We start from the raw sequence: 5,376 nt of genomic DNA, 5'->3' as shown, positions 1-5,376 counted from the left end.
AAAACACACGATTATAGAGGAAATTTAAGGAAAGATAAGCCCAAAGGTCAGGTCAGTGCAGGCTTCCACTGCTGATCGTTACATCTTATCTGATTGGCTGAGAGGAAAACAGTATTATACATAAATACATCATCTATCTGCCTACCTGTATACCTATTAATCAACTTATGTATCCATCTATCCTTCTATCAGTCTATGCATCTATCAGTCTTAATATCTATTCATTAGGGATGTAACGATGCCATTGAAAATCGATAAAAAATGTATGACAATTCAAGTCGGTTGAGATGTTAAACGGTTCGGGATACATTTGGGGTAGGGTTTACATTAATGAGGGGAACTGAGTGTCTTCAGAAAAGTTTAGATGGTATTTTCTTTTCATCTTGCCTCTGTGTTTAGTGTTTATAAGCACAGCGCTGCCCATCCATTCGTCTATCCACCCATGTCAAGTCAAGTCAAGTCACCTTTATTTATATAGCGCTTTTAACAATACAGATCGTGTCAAAGCAACTGAACAGCATTAATTAGGAAAATAGTGTGTCAATAATGCAAAATGCACCCATCTACCAGTCAATCTATCTATTCATCCATCATCAATCATTCATCTATCTATCTATCTATCTATCATAAAGAAACATCCTTAACATACTGGCTGACACTTCTAACAGGCGATATTCATGTAAATAAAAGCTGTCAACCTTTTACTGCAAAAGCAAGGAGCCCCTCCTATCACCAACCTTAGCAGCCTGTTATCTGTCAAAAGGCATGATAGTAGTAGAGAAAAGGCAAGAGGGTCTTAATATATTATAGCCTACATACATCAGGTTTGTCTTGGTGCCACAAGACATAAAACAGACAGAATCAGATATGCATATCTCTATAATTAGGTGAATGAATAATGCATAGACCAATATCACACACACAGCTGACCAAGAGCTATAACGTGCAAAAGCACAGTGTGTCAAGAGAGTGACTTCTGCTTTATTTAATCTTCACATTTTGCAAATGATGTGCAAATTTGATTCAGCCATGTGCCAAGAAGGTTATCATTAATAGGGATATGGATTGGAAAATAAATTAGCCCCCCCCCCCAAACAAATAGCCTACATTTTCCCAGCAATGCTCAGAGGTGCCTTTACTGTACTAGCAGGGCAAAAGAGGCAGCCAAGTTTAAGCCTCAATTAAGTGAAACGTCTCTGGCTCCTCTTCACCCCTTCCCAGGAGGAGCCCCTTCCGCGTCCCCGCCGCCGAGAAGATCAATTCTGCCTGCTAAATGAGCTTGCAATCCCATGGAACATCTACACTACCTCTATTTGTTTCGGGAGAAGACTATAAATACAAATTAGCCATAAAATTGTCAGCGCAGTTTAGGTTATGCCGTCACGAGGCACCATCTGCATGGTATGAATTAGCTGGATTCAATTAAGGCACATTCCACCCATTAGAAAGTGCTGAAGTCGACGGAACACAGGAACAAGACCTGTTTTGTTTTTCACTGGTGTGAGATCACAGACCTCAATGTCACCAATCCAATCCTCAACAGGCTCTGACTTTAACAACCCAACCGCACACAAGATCATGAAAATTATCTTAGACACTGATCTAATCAAGCGGCCCTAACTATCCCTCCATCTGCTACTTTGTACTCAACCCGCTCTCTGTGAGCATTACACGCCCTGGCAGATGATAATCAGGTGCCTGCTTGAAAAAAACATGCATCCCTTCCACAGCATCTGAGCAATTCTCACCAATGGCACGAAATTGCGGGGCAAGGCTTTGCTTTCTGCAGGCAACAGTGCTTGTTATGAGAATTAATCACAGTAATGATGTTATAATGGATGAACATGAATCAACTTGCATATGCATAATGCTGGTATTTGTGTTAGCGGAGGGGAAATATTTCCTGACGTGTGTGACAAATGGGGCATCGGCAGCATTAAACCGCGACGAACCTACTGTACCAGCGGGGATGGTTTTCAAAGGCGCTCTGAAAAAAAAAAAGATAAATATGATGAAGCCTGAACGCGTTTGGCTTGTGGACTCTCCGCTCAGGAGAGCAGCCTGGGCTTCGCGTGTGGTCACGTGAGCACGGCGGGACAGATATTAAGCCAGCGGTTGAGTGGTTGAGCACTCTCGCTCAAATGATGAATGTTTGTTTTGAAGCCCTGTAGAGTCAGGTACCACCTGGTCAGAATTAAATGAACCATATCTAGGTTGAACTCCCACCGTACAATAATACAGGAGGCTGTTTACAATCTATTTGACATTTATGCACTTAGTCACAGTGTGCATGAAACTGAACATTTGGCGTTTTATAGGTGCTGGAAAAAGGCTGCATTTTAATATTGCGGAGAAGGCGGCACATATGTTTTGTAGGATTTCACTCAGCGGCCTGTGCAGGGAAACGAGCACTTGCGGGGCTCGTGTGACAGGCGGGTCTTAAAGCAAAACCGACTGTTGTACTGCTGGCAGAAATATTATCATAACAACTCATCCTGCCACATTAGACGTTCGAGAGCGGAAGATTTGGTTGCCGTAAAGCGTGCGACTTTCCAGGCTTCATATTTGCAGCCATTAGTTCCCCTTTTAGAGTGAAAAACCAGTCAAATATAAATGTGCAAAGATGGGACGAGGGAATTCAGGGTACATTGAACACTGATGCATTTTAAATACCGAGGCACATTCCTTATACTGTAACCTTATTAATTTACCTCATTACGAGCTTTGATATTATTTTGGAGCTCATTCATGACTAATGCCCCATGGCGGCGGTTAGCTGATGGACTGTGGGGGGGCTCATATCAGTGGAGTTTTACCGAGCGCAGAGGACATCTTCCGTACGGCCCCTTGAACATGGACTTATTACTCATCTCCCAAACCCAAAGTGACAGATGCTCCAATGTTCCATTTATTATTGAAGGCACCCAATAAATATTTGCCTGACCTGACACAGTGAGTAATGACAGAGCACCCAGCCTGACAAATTATGCTGGCTGAGAATTTCAAATTACGCATTTTCGATGCCGTTTCTGGGACAGACATTGGCTGAGCGAGAAAGACCCCCCTCCCTTGAACCATGTCATTAGCTTGGCCGCTTCGATTATGCAATGTGGAGGATCAGGGGAGCCAAAGAGGTTCTTCCACTCTGAGATAAAACAGACTCATGGGTAAGAAAACTGAGAACATCTTGCTGATGCATCTGACGCTTAAGCTTTCCTGGAAAACACATATTTATTGTGACAACGTGCAGCTGGAAGGCGGTCCGAAACTCCCTGTGTCGAGGCAGGGACTTAATGTCTTGCAATGCAGAACAAATGCAAATTCATGTGAACACAGATATAAGTACCTCACCTCGCCACATGTTCAGACAGAAGGTTTATAACTTGAAACACAGAGCATTTAAAATTCAGTTGGAGGAGCAAATAAATTATGTCACTGAAATCTTGTCGGCGCTGATAAATGTAAAATATTCATCCTTTAAAGGCAGAGACAGGAAAGCATTTTCCTTTAGAGCACAGGCCAGCAGAAGCTATGGGACATTCTGGCAGGTTTGCTATCTACTCTTCCTTCATGGTGATAGGCTGAAGGGAAATACAAAGCTACTGAACTTATTTTGGATTCCCTCCTCCTTAACTGATACTAGTTTCAGCCACTGTATCAGCTTACATGGAAGTTTTTAAAGGAAAGATTTGGTCGCCTCAGCATCACCACCGCTCTGCTTCCGACTGCCCTTAAAGCACTGTGATGGACATATGCTGCTATCAGGGTCTCCAGGTTGGACTAGTGTTACATGGTCTGGAAGTTAAGAATAATCAGATATCCAGAGGTGACTTTGGCACTTTGTTCATGCCAAGGAGGTCTACATTACCTGAAGAGAGTTATCCGTTAGCATTTCCATTTCTCCTAATGGCAGCTGCTCAGCTGGACCCCCTGCTGTATATGTCGTGTGACTAATCACTCTGGATGAAAATGACATATGAAAAGGCTGAAGAATGCACATTTCAGTAGCGTCATGAGATGTGATATTAAAGGCAGCAGACAGGGAAGAATAAGTACATTTCACACTTTTAAGAGTCTTTTAAAAATAACCTTTCACTGGTAAAAGATCTACTATAATATAATGAAATGCTTGGGATTTCTGTAAAAATGTACAGTGGAGGCCAAAATTGTTAGAAGACTTGGCATATTTAAGAGGTTTCAGTTGGTTTTGTTGAATTGGCCATTGGACTGGCCCCTCAAAGTCCAGAGTTGGAAAATAAACTGGACAGATCTATTGTACATTCAAAGGAAAGCCTTTGGCTTGAGTTGCAGAAGGCATGGGATAACATTAGTGTTGAAGTTCTCAGGAAACATATTGACACTATGCCAGAGAGATGTGCTGCTGTAATTGCTGCAAAAGGTGGACATACCAAACATTAAAGTTAAAAGTGGATAAAAACAGTTCGACTCGCTTCATCTGATATTTGTTGTGCTCAGAGCAACCATCTGCATGTTTCATGAACATTATGAAATGAAATCATGTTTTGGAGGCAAAAAAGGTCAATATTTTCAGATCTGTCAGGTGTTCTAACAGATTTGGCCCCCACTGTATATACAGTAATCAGAATATTTTTAAAAAGCCATCAGTGGCAAAAGAGACTTTTTTGCTTGCAGAAAATTGTAGCTATAGGGCTTGATCTTCTTGATCTACAGTATGCCAAGGATTTGCTAAAAAATTCTGTTTAGTGTGCTTGGATTTACTTAATTTAAAGGTGTAATAGGTGATTGTCTTCAGAAACGTATTTGTATATTCTGTGGAAGGCGTAGGACAAAGAAATGTTCGTCCAATCAAAACGCTTGGTCCAAGTGTTTTAATTGGCTTTCCTACCTGCCTGTCAATGTATGTATTAGCATACATTAGTGCACCCTGTTCGCGCAGACAGGATACGTCATCAGTGCGTTCACGCACGCTGTGCAGACAGAGTGAGAATGGCAGACAAACATCAACAACCTGACCATCCTTCCTGGTATTGTAGTACTTTTAAAGTTTTCACACCGGTGAATGACACATGATGTAGCCCAGCGGTTCCCAATTCCTGTCCTCACGCACATATTTTGCATGTCTCACTTAGTTAACACACCCAATTCAGATAACCAGCTGGTTAGAAGTGAGCTACGTGCATGAACTGTGTTCCGACCGATATGATCCCTACACAGTGTTTATTGTTCGCTACTCCCTGAGCGGGGGAAATCCGTTGAAGTTTATTTCACTTTGGAACAAGGGCTGGAATTGGGAACCGCTGATGTAGCCTATTGTAATGTTGTCTCCGGTATTCTGGTCTGTGAGCGTATATGCGTTCAGGGGGCGTGGCTTTGGACGGCGATTGCAGGGAGGGG

The sequence above is a fragment of the Sinocyclocheilus anshuiensis genome, unplaced genomic scaffold (genome assembly GCF_001515605.1).
Source record: "Sinocyclocheilus anshuiensis isolate Anshui unplaced genomic scaffold, SAMN03320099.WGS_v1.1 scaffold461, whole genome shotgun sequence".
Classification (NCBI taxonomy): domain Eukaryota; kingdom Metazoa; phylum Chordata; class Actinopteri; order Cypriniformes; family Cyprinidae; genus Sinocyclocheilus; species Sinocyclocheilus anshuiensis.
Note: the sequence above shows the minus strand (reverse complement) of the source record.